At 33.0% G+C, this 12,638-nt stretch overlaps 1 long non-coding RNA gene across 5 annotated transcripts in view; it reads right to left on the reverse strand.

Moving 5' to 3' along the window:
- LOC145664344 (uncharacterized) overlaps positions 1 to 12,638 on the reverse strand; it is a 563,008-nt gene that overhangs the window by 46,138 nt on the left and 504,232 nt on the right. For all 5 annotated transcript variants that reach the window (XR_014127413.1, XR_014127414.1, XR_014127415.1 and 2 more), the window contains one exon: positions 2,165 to 2,345. This is a non-coding gene — a long non-coding RNA (uncharacterized LOC145664344). The remainder of the gene's footprint in view (positions 1 to 2,164; positions 2,346 to 12,638) is intronic.

The raw sequence follows: 12,638 nt of genomic DNA on the forward strand, positions 1-12,638 counted from the left end.
ACCAAGTTAAGTGATAGTTTGGTTTGGCTATACAATATGTAGTTCTCAAGATATAAGTCCTACAAGAAAATTTTTGATTGAAATATATTTGATCCTTTGATGCATTTTTGGATCAGGGCCACAAATTTTTTAATGGCCCGTAAATCGAGTTTTCCTATTTTCTGAGGAATCAATAACAACATACTGAGTTAAGTGATAGTTTGTGTTTGGCTACACTGTATGTAGTTCTCCAAATATAAGGCCTACAAGAAATGACTGAAATATAATGGATCTTTTGATCCAATAACGAATAGCGTAACTAATACTTAGCAAATATCGATACCTACACATAGCAAGTTGACAAAAATTAATACATTATATAATATTTGCATATTTGCATTTTGTAAGTGTTTTATCGTGGATTTTATCACTCATTAATATTATCAAAATATTGTTTTTTATCAGGCACTTTTTGTACATTTAAGGAACTAGAAGCTATTTTTTAAAACTAAGTTCTATTCCTCTTGAATTAAATAGATGATGCTTGACACTCATAGTTGGTTATAATAGGAATACAGATAGTTCGGTAATTACACTTAAGATCTTTAGCACTTATATTCTTAGTGATAAAGAGAAGGCAAAACTTTACACTAAGTCCTATTTATTTTAATTTAACAAATAGTCTAGAAAATCGAAAAATTATGTTTGGGTGACAATGAGCTGTCCACATACACTGTGCTGAATGTATGCACAATATTTTAAAGATCATAGTCCTTTTGAGCTGTGGAATGAGCAAATTTTGTTTCTAATCCCTCGAAAAGGTATTGTAGTCGGCCATTCTTCTTAAATTTTATTATTCCTCCTAATACAGCAATACTAATTTATTCCCATATTCATTCTCTCTTAATTTACTTTAATTAATTCCATTTTTTCAAGAAGCTTCCAAAAACATCAACAAAACTGTCGTGTTACGTTAAGTATATATTCACAAATAAAGAGGAAGGATTCGACTAATTTATTTCATACTGAAGAAGTAAGATTAATTTTTCCAGAAGAAAAGTCTTTTCCAATATATATATATATATATATATATATATATATATATATATATATATATATTATATATATATATATATATATATATATAATCTCATTGCTTTATTCATATAACCAATTAAGTGGCGGCTATTGAGGGAAATAACGTCGGTAAAACTTTTATTTTTATTCCTATAAACTATGAGATAAAAGCTCACTTAATGTACCAATTTCGTATAGAATTTTCTGAACCTGAAGAATAACTTTCTTCTCTTAGCTTGTAGTAATAAAATGAAAATTTTTACTGATGTGAATTCCCTCAACAGCCACTACTGAAACAATAATTAACACATTCTGCAGGAAAAGAATTTATAAGTTAAAAATTCATTTTGAAAAACATACGCCGGAATTGAAACTGTATATTCTTGTCTGAAGCTCCAATTTTCAATGAATTTTATCATGCCTATATGGTGCATCCACTTTTTTTTTTTCTGTGCACATATTCTCAAATTCAATCCTGATTGATGTTTCTGGCGTAAATATGGACCCAAGTAGTGATTCGGATCCTACTTGAAGCAGTAGGTCTCACCACCAGCGTATTCAGAGAGATCTTTAGAAAGGCCTGGATTGCCTCCTGGTAAGGATGCGCACGAGATTTGTGGCTCTCTCGTGTCGAAACTGTGCTATAAAAGTGATGTCTCTACTCGAAAAATGTATATTTCTCTATTGGAAGAGCCGTGTCTCGACTCGAATTTTGTCAGGAAAATCCTGTCTCGACTCATTTCGTGCGCATCCGTACCTCCTGGATGATTCATGTAGGATTGAAATACAAAGTCTTACATCAGATTAGAATTAAGTAATACAATAATTTGTACTAGTTATATAGGCCTCTAAAACAGTAGCCTTTGGGGGAGCAGTCAACTCGTACCATCCTCACCCTACATCTTCCGACTAGGAAGGGACGCTAAACTCCAACTAAATTTTCAATATTCAAAGATGTTTATATATATATATATATATATATATATATATATATATATATATATATATATATATATATATATATATATATATATATATATTTGAAAACTGTCAGCAAATCTTACGCGGATAATTATACAGAAAGTTATATACTAGTAATTGTACTCACGTTTTTCTGGTTTGGTTTGGTGTTCCAAAATCGTAATCGTAAGTGATGTTAGTCTAAGTCGATTTAACTTCCATAGTTCATGCAATTTGATGTAAGATTTATTTGCCCACTATTCTTTCCGACATGTTTATACCGTGCTTTCTTAATCCAGCAGTTCAAACATATGTCTTGAGATTATGACCTAGAACAACAATAATAATAATCTTATTATTATAATTTCTTTTACTGAAAAATAGGATATAGTACATGATAACGGACATATAATTGTCATTGGTCTCATATCATTATTAGACCCATAAATAAAGACGTGAAGTTGCCACAAAAATAATTTTATACAAATGAAAGACTATGATATCATATTTTGTTCATTTGATTTGATCTAAATATTACAATGTTGTTATTCTTATGTTTTGATACTATGGTATATAACTACTGAAGCTATTGTTTCTAGTAGTAATACGAGTACTAACTTTCTTTTTTCTTTTTCTCCTTATTATTTCTATTATCACCACTAATTATAGCAACAATAACAATAAAATTACTAATTAATCCCTTCCCTTTCTTCTTTCATTACTACTACTAATACTACTACTACTACTACTACTACTACTACTACTACTACTACTACTAATAATAATAATAATAATAATAATAATAATAATAATAATAATAATAATAATAATAATAATAATAATAATAATAATGAAAAATACATAAATACTTTCGTGGACACTGTATATAATAAATGCACACGTCACTCATGTTATCATATATACAAAGCTCTATGTTTGCTTGTCTGTACGTTTGCCCGCTATAGAAATCCACGCTGTATTCCTCCGCTTCAAATGAATTTTTGAACGTAGCGTTTGACTCGGCTCAGGCTTTTTTATCGTGTCACTTTCCTTACACTGCACATTTCTAAGTGAGTGAATATGCTAGATTTAAAAAAAAATAGTATCTCATGAACACTCAAATTCGGCAAAAGCAGCTTGGTAAAATATATATATATATATATATATATATATATATTAAAAGAAAGTAGGTCTCGTGCCCAAGTGTTTTCGAAAATTTTACCTGTAAATGAAAGAATGGACGTAATTTCTATAATATTTCAGTTCTCAATCTTGTGTTCATTAAACGGCAAATATAAGGAAATGGTTAAACCGTTAAAAAATCATTTGAAAGTAGCTATATTTATTTACTTGGTTGATCTTGGAATTTGCCATTACACCTTGATTGCAATATATACAGTACACTAAGGAGGGAAAGTTGCTTAAATTTTTATACATAAACAATAACGATGCACGGTTTAAAGTTAATTTTTAAACGTCGCTACCACTTGAGTGGTTCTGGGTTTTCATCATTTTAATTTCATTCAAATTATCATTCTAAGGAAGGGATAGGGGAGGAAAAGCTTCCAACATTAAATTTTCCATAAATTTATCCTTCCCATGTGAAGAATGGGCATTTTAGGTACTTTTAAATAAATTTATTATTTAAATAATTCAAAAAAAATAAATTTAAAATAAATAAGTAATTTACAGTGGTTTACAAATAACCACCGATGGGCAACTAGCTACATCTCGCCAAAAATTGGTGACCCCACTTCCGTTTTGAAAATTATACCACCAGCGTCAGAGACGCGACGAAACGCCAATGAACCACAAAATTACTCCAACAAAATATGTTAAATCGTCTATATGATTTGTTTACATTAAGATGAGTCTAAAGAACACTAAAAAATATTCTAAGAAATTAGCGCAAGGTGGGCGCGAACCATCAACCTTACGATTACTAAGCGCGTGTTCTTCCGACTTCGCCAGGGAGGCGATGAAGAAAATATCGGTTGTAGAGGAATAAATGTCTTTTTAATTTGGCTAATCAGAGTGCTTCGTTTACCGTGTATATTCGACGATGATCAGATCAGATAAAATTCGTTTGGGATCAGATAAAATTCGTTAGCCATTTAATTTTATAACAAAATAACGCGCGTTTATTTATTTTATTTCGTAGTTCTTCCATATTCACTTTTTAATGATCGGCAACAGTTGCCAACTAAATTCATACAATTATACGCACTCACCTCGGATTTCTTAATTCATGATGTAGAGGGAGGGGTTACTTTTAACCCCCCCAAGCTCACTTCAGGAACAATTCGCCAGGAAAAAATAATATATAATAATAACCGCATGCACATTACAGGCGATAGTTCGTGTTGGTCCCTTCGCGATTCTCCGCGATGAATCGAAGAAGCGCAGACCAAACTGAAGTCCTCTCTGCTATGCGGTGGTAACTTCAACACCCCGACTCTAGATATCTGTTTCGACTCGACGAAGCCCTGCCGCCAGCGGCACACTAGCGGCAATCTTTCGACGCGTCACTATATCGAAGATCGACATTTACCGACAAGTGGACCACTAGGTGTTGGCAACGTTTACGACATGACGATTTTTAGGTACAACTCAAAAATATATTCTTATTTTATGGAATTTTAAATGACTTGAGTATAAAAGCTCGTTTGTAGTTTTCGAAAAAATCGGGAGGAGGGGGATAATTGATTTGTTACCCTAAAAGTTCAGAACCATGACACTTACTGAGATGAAACTGATATTAAAGTATGAAGCTCATTTATCTTTATATTCTGATACTAACAAGAGTTCATAGTAATATGGTTAATGAGATATTATCTAAAATTGTTATTAACACTTATATCTGTAAATAGCATGTTTAATAGGTAAACTGTCATACCTAGTTCTCTATGAGTAGCTAGTTCTCGATAAGTCGAAAAACAACAACAAAAAAATTAACTCTAAAGGTCCATAGCTCAAAAACTATGGGACCTACTGTAGTCGGGTCAAGACTTCACTTAAAAACTAGTATGTGCTTTATCCAAAAATACATGTTTTAGAATCCTAAGGTACTTACGCAACAATTTTTATGGAGGTAGTTGAAGAATACTTTATATAAAAATTGTTGTGGAAGCACCTCAGGATTCTGAAACACGCATTTTTGGATAGGGCATATACTAGTTCCTAAGTGAAGTCTTGAACCGACTACAATAGGTCCCATAGTTTTGGAGCTATGAACCTTTAAAATCCATTTTTACATGTTTTCGGCAGCCTATAACACGTAAACGATGGGGTTTTCGCCCTATGTTTATTGGAACTTTTTTGTTTGTTTTACCCTCAGGAATCACTTGTCTGCTTTTGTACAACGAATTTAGCTCCATACTATATATATACACTATTTATTATATGTATATATACTACTTGTGCAATTTTCTGTTCAATGTCCACGGTTAAGCTCTGTAGGCTAAAGGTTGCAATTGATTAGTGTAAGTGAATTATTTATGAAACAATTGGTGTAATGAGAGTGTAAGAGGCAAACGAGAAAACCTAGTGACATAATATTCATAATATTGTCTACACTAGTCAAAGACAGTAGCGTCATTTCAGATAAATGAAAAGAAATCTTTGAGTTTTACGTCCCACGATTATGCCGGTTAGGCTAAAGGAGACGGTGATGATGAGTAATGAATGAAATGGTGGAATGAAGAAAGTGGGAGAACCCCGAGAAAACCCACGCACACGGTGTTTGTCCACCACAAAGTTCACTTGGCGAGGGCTGGGATCGAACCCGGGACCCCAAGCACCAGAGGTGAACGCTCTACCACTGAGCCACCGCGGCCCCCAGTAGCGTCATTTCAGATTTTGCTAGAGGCAACAGGTAAGACTGTCCACCGACATACGGGATTAATGGTTTTATTTAGTATACTAGTATATAATAAAGTAAGAAAACAAGAGTTTCTCAAACTTGATCGGAGCAATAACCTCCTGTGTCCTCCGTAAAAGATGCCACTGGCCATAGAGTTCATTTAAGTAACAATTTTGATAGCTATTTATAAAAGAGTAGAAAAGATTGCCTCATCATTGACCAGGCTATACTATTAGAGGTAGAATTGTAAAATTTAAACATAAAATTAGTTTCATCACGAGAGCAAGGATTTTTGGAACTACCTATTTTAAGTGGCAAGTAAACGGGTTCGTTTTTTTTATTTATTATTATTTTTTTTTTTTACGAATACTGTATCTCATGAATCTCTGAAGCTAGAAAAATGAGACTTAGTATATAAAATTCCCATTAAAAATAAGCGAAAACGTGTTTCTGGCGTTTTTCAAAATTTCGCATCTAAAGTGGTGAAGCAGGTAACCTATATAACATCTAAATTTCCTACTACAGTAAACTTATTTAACCCGTCAACACCCAATGTCACCTACAGGTGACACTATTTTAAAGACCACCAATCGTCTTCTTGTTCACCAATCGTCCACCAGGGGTCCTAGTGAACCACAGTAGCACCAGCTACTTACGTATATATGTTGCATCACACACACAAAATGTTTCGAAGTTGACGTACTGTGCCAGGAAGAAGACGCCTTTCAAGTAGTGTCATCTGTAGGTGACACTGGGCGTTGACGGGTTAATTAGAAAATGATCAATGTAAAGATTCGCTTTAAATTGGAAGTGTTTATTCAATATTTCAACTCTTGAGCAAGAATAAGCGATTATTTGTTCTTCGATTTCAATCATTCCACACCTGAAATTCCGCAGGAATCGGATGCAATTTATCTAGGCCTAATATTAAAATTTCCGAGTATTTATTTAGAAAATGTTGAAATTGAGGATCCAATTAAGCTACAAGTTTGAAATTCAGTTACAGCACTTTAAAAGTTCTGAAGGAGTGTGAAAGAGCTAAAGAGACTTACTCATCAACATTCAAGCCATAGTACAGGGTGTTCAGAAAGTAACTATGCAGTTTATAACTTGCCGTATTTTATTTTCCATAAACCACTTTGAACAACTGAAACGGCCCTATATTTAGAAACGTTAGATTTGGACAAAAAACTACATTTGTTACGAAAATGAAAATAAAATATTTCAATTTAACGTCCCACAGTTAAGCACTTTAGACTAAGGGAGACGATGTTTAAGTTTGGTGAATGATAATGGAAAAATTGGTGGAATGAGAAAGTGAGATAAAACGGAAGTACCTAGAAAACAACCACGGACATGATGTTCACCACAAACTTACTTGGCCGGGGATCAAACCAGGAACAACATACACGAGAGGTAAGCACTCTACCACTGAGCCGCCGTGCCCGTCCTTTCGTTTCGAGAGCGAAGACTATGGCAGGATTGCTTAAACTATTGTGCTAAAAGATTATTATTATTATTATTATTATTATTATTATTATTATTATTATTATTATTATTATTATTATTATTATTATTATTATTATTATTATTTTGCTAAGGATAGAGAATCTCATGAATCCTTGAAGTGAGAAATATGAAACTCTATATATATATACTCCTGATTATACTCCTCATTAACAATAATTGAAAATATGTTTTAATTGTGATTTCAAAAGTCTTATTCTTAAAGAGCTTAAAGGCTCCAATTTTATTTATATTGATCGCTCTGTATCTATACTTCATACTATGATATTAAGATATATATATAAAAGAGTTAAAGTTACTCTCTCATCAAAACAAAGAGCTGTAGCTAGAAACGTGAAATTTGAGTACAAAACATCTTTTGTCACCAAGCGAAATAGCTCAAGCAGTAGAGGCTTTGATTCGGGATTCGATTCCTGCTTCCGACTATCCTGGCTGGGGATTTCCAGGGTCGTACTTCAGTCCTTCCAGGGTTTTTCCTCATTTCTATCGAACAAGTGTTGGGATGGTACCTACTAAACAGGCCCTGACTAGTACCTTTCCAAATCTTTTCCATTGTTATTGTTGATGTAAGATATCCAGTATAAAATGGCCTCTGAGCTGCATGTGTTCATTATTAAATAAATAAATAGGGTCTATATAAAGATAAGGAAGATTTTTAAAACACGATATGTCGTGAAAGGGTACATGTTTTTTCTCTTTTTTAATAGAGAATGTCACGAATCCTTGGAAATTGACATATAAGCTTCTTATTAGAAATAACTGAAAATTTATCTCAGAGTGTTCGAAAATTTCACGTTTGATGGGGCGAAAGAGGGCAATTTCTGTGATATTCAAATTTCCGTTACTACCATGTGTTCAGAAAAATTGCAATGTTAGGATTCGCTTAAGCTAGAGGAGAATTTAATGTTTTAATTTTTAATTGAAAACAATTGCATGTGTGCTCCAGACTTTTCTGAAAATTCCACTCCTAAAGGAGCAAGTAGAGAAAATTTCTATAATATTAAAATTCCTGGTTTTATATTCATTAAACCTTATTCTAACTTCGAACTCCAGAGTATATACATCAGTCCTTACTTATTACTGAAACTTTTACAGTATAAAAAGTAAACGGAAACAGAGATACATACTTGTACAGAAAATACACGGGGAAAGTTCTGATCAAGCAGGTATCTCATCTATTTAGTATACGAAAATGAAAAAGAAATTACAATGTTAAGATTAATAAATATAAGAAATAAGTGTATATATTAGGTAGGAGAAAAAAATACTTGATTGCTGGACCCACTAGCGAGGTTTGTTTCTGCAGCAAGGAACATAAACAGTTATTCCATTTCCTTACGAGATATTTCATTACAATTGGACCTCGATAACAAAATCTTGATAATTCTAATACATTGGTAACTCGAATTTTTTCACATACCCTTCAACTCTCCATAATACTCAGTGTTAAAATAACCTCAATAAGTCGAACGTTTAAAAAGAGAGCACAACGTCTTAATGATAGAGCGCTTACCTCTGATGCGTGGGGTCCCTGGTTCGATCCCCGTAAGTTTGTGGTGGACAATATCCTGCCCATGGATTTTTCTCGGAGTACTCCCGTTTCCTCCCACTTTTTCATTCAACCAATTCTTTCATCATCATTCACTTGCTTAAGTCATCTTCTCCCTTAGCCTAAAGAGCATAATCGTGAGTTGTTGAACTGAAATATTTCATTTCATGTCATTTTCGAATGTTTAAAAATTGTAATCTTGAAAAGTCGAATTTTAAGGGTTTCATAATCGAGTTTTAAAACCTGGTAACTCAAACTTTCGTATCTGTGAACCTCTAGGAATCGAAGTTTATCTCTATGAATAGAATTTCTTTATCGATATGATCTCGATAGCTCGAAGCTATAGCTCTGCACTTTTATGTAACTGTCATTGTTGCTAATGTGTACTGCAATTGTGCATCTTATTTAATTTCAAGAACTTTTACAACTTCGAGTTATGGAAGTTATATAGTCACTTTTCAATTAGGAACGCGTAACCTCGGATCTCGAATTTTTGTTGTGGCCACTTTGATAACTAGAAACTTGATTACTCGAAAAACACGATAACTCGAATTTTTTATCTATCCTATTCAACTTCGAGTTATCGATGTCCCTCTGTATTAATCTAATAAATTACAACTTCAAGATGCTCCACAAAGCTTCCATTACTAGAGCTGCATTAACATGTTTATAATTTACGTTGAACTATTCTGTTATAATTATTTAAAAAAAAAAGTAATTGTTGTTTACGTTGAAAATTATCAAAAAATGAAATGAAAATAAGTTCATAAACCCAAGATACATTATGAAGAGAATTTACTGCCCATATTAAACGGAAACTCTTAATGCGCACTATCTCCTGATACTTCTTAAACTATGGATTTAGTTGTATGTGAAATTACTTTTAGAGTTAGTTCACAAATAACTGTCATTAATAATTTTCTATTTTTTTACATTCACACAAAAAAACAGAACCACAAGTTTACACACAATATAATACCGTACTATCAGTGTAAGATCAAATATTTTTTGTGCTTGTTTGAGGTTCTCTTCTGAAGAGGCACGTGCCAAAACGAGCACGTCCTTTGGTAATAACATACTTAAAACTTTTTGTGTGTGTTTAAACCCATGGTCCTATACCTGTTGCAGAATGTAGTGATACCGCGATGGGAAGAATGGGAAGAATTAGGAACCGTCCTCGTAACAGGTAGTAAACGGGCAGGTAGGTAACTCAAGAGTAATAGCTGATCCTTTTCTAAAGAAAGGGATGTAATTTTTTGCTCCTTAACATGCAAAGTGCACTATGAAAGCTTAGTAACCTATAAAAGGCAATAAACGGAATGAACCAAGCAAAAAAAACTTGTCATCACTTTTTGACCTTCTAACCGAATACATGTAAATATTTTTAACATCAACAATGTAACAATTTCTTCACAATAAATTCCAAAGTATTTAAATTCGTAGGTAAAAAAGTGAAGTTTTTATTTACTGATATTCTGTTATTCAAGCTAGGAAAAGCCTTTCACCCTTTTAACCTTCAAAATTCTCTGCACTTGATTTGTGTTCCAGGATAATTTCCCTAAAACTTACTCAATATTGATAAATATTGACGCATGGATTCTCCTTCAGACATATTTCTTAGGGTGAAAATTGGTCAAGAACACGGAGATAATAAATAAAGGTAAATTCATCCCGAATCTGATAGTTGTGCATATGTAATGATATGGACGTTATAATAAAACGATTTTTAACTTTTAATTTTTTAGCAACTATTTCTATTGTTTGGAGCTAAAATCGTTTACAAATAAGAGCTTGAATTTGCTACTTTGAAGCTGGATATTTTTCCATATTGAAGAGTAAAAATATTTCTCCTTTGCTTGAACTGTCCACTGCAAATACCACATTATTGCACTTTATACGTTGAAGACAAGACCATGTCCTTTTTATTTTCCAATAAAAATACTGCAAAGGCAAGGAGACGGAACTATTTATAAGCCACCTTTCTTATCAAATGGTTCAGCAGGTGGTGATCCTGACTTTATCTTCAGTAATATCCTCGGTTCCACCAAGTGAATATCGGAAGGTTACTTTTCCAATGCATCCCATGGCTGTCTTCTTATCTTCAACTGTTAATGTCTAGATGTCATTAAAATGAAGAAAAAATACTTTGTATGGACTACTTTCCTCTTCAATAATAAAACTATGTTAGTTCAGTTCAAATGGCTAAAATGTTCCTCTTTAGTTTCAATACAACCGTGAACTTACTTTCTAATTTAACTTCATGCTTCAATACGGCTGAGGGTTCGTCATCACAAAATAAAACTTTGGATTCCATTGTTTTTTAAGTTAAACCAGCTAGGTTGTTGCTTACTTGACGAAATCTATGTTTCATATTATTTTCATGTTTCATTTTTTCCTTAAAAGAATTACAAGGACTACATAGCGATCTACAAAACTTATCCGATCTTGACAAAACTTGACATAAAAAACAACTTAGACCTAATTAGTAAGTATTGTGTACCTTTGCAGGACATTTGTTCTCGAGTTATTAGCCACCAAAAATGGAGCTTAGATTTAGAAAAAAATGAAACACTACTGGAGTTCTCTATAAGATATAATACGATCAAGTAAATGATGTGAATTTCATCTTCATTTTTTCAAGATTTATGTACACCTATACACATTGACGCAAACCAAGATATTTTGTTAGAGGGCAATGGCCCTTTACTACTGCAGCAACCAGAGTCTCAGTCTGTTTCAAAGGTATTATAGTCGGACAATGGTGTGCTGGGAAAATTTGCCTCCCGTCTAGTTACGCCTATGCTTGTAGACTAAAGCAGATATCGTTGGTAAAGTTACGTACAGTCGTATCTGAATGTTTTTAATTTTACAGGAAAGCGATTTGAAATTGTTCGTATAATATTATACCTTACTACTCATTTCATTTTCAACACAGTGTTGCGAAAGTTTGTACCAAGAAAGCTTTGACCTTAGTGTTTTTGATGATGGTAATAAATGTTGACTTGATCTTGTGGCGGGAAAAATGTGCCTCAATCAGTTACGCTCTTCCTTCACTTTTTTCTAAAGAAAAAGTTTAAGTTACACCATTTGCAGACAGCTCATATCGCCACTCATATAAGGAGTTCAGCTATGAAAGTTTTATGGTTGATAGAGCAAGTTAAATGCATGGTGCTCGTAATTCAAACTCACAACTTTGCTAGTTACATCCCTACGTGCCTTTACTAACGATATGTGATTAATGAAAGTGAATGGTTATTATGAAAGAATGGGGAACTGAGATTCTGAGAAATCATTGAACTTCAAGAAAACTCATTGATAATATGTCCGCTGCTAACTCATGGTGGGGTTCGAACCAGGACCATTAGTATCAAAGATAAATGGTTCGCCACTGAGTGACAGTGCTTTCTGAATGTGACGAACTGTTTAATCATCAAATCACTTTCGATTCAGGACAGTTATTTCCAGCAATCTTTCGTCTATATTGAATTAATTTATAGAACAAAATGAACATTGATCCATATTTATTGAATGAGTTAATATTGTTTTGAATGAACCTTTAAGATAAATTATATTTAAAGTTGGTCTATTTACTTTAAAATTGGATTAAAACAAACAACGTGTTTACAGTAGCGTTATCACCCAAACAAATATTAATCAAATATTCCGGACTTGACAGTTTGAAAA

The sequence above is a fragment of the Thermobia domestica genome, chromosome 11 (genome assembly GCF_964235325.1).
Source record: "Thermobia domestica chromosome 11, izTheDome1.hap1.1, whole genome shotgun sequence".
NCBI classification, from domain to species: Eukaryota; Metazoa; Arthropoda; class Insecta; order Zygentoma; family Lepismatidae; genus Thermobia; species Thermobia domestica.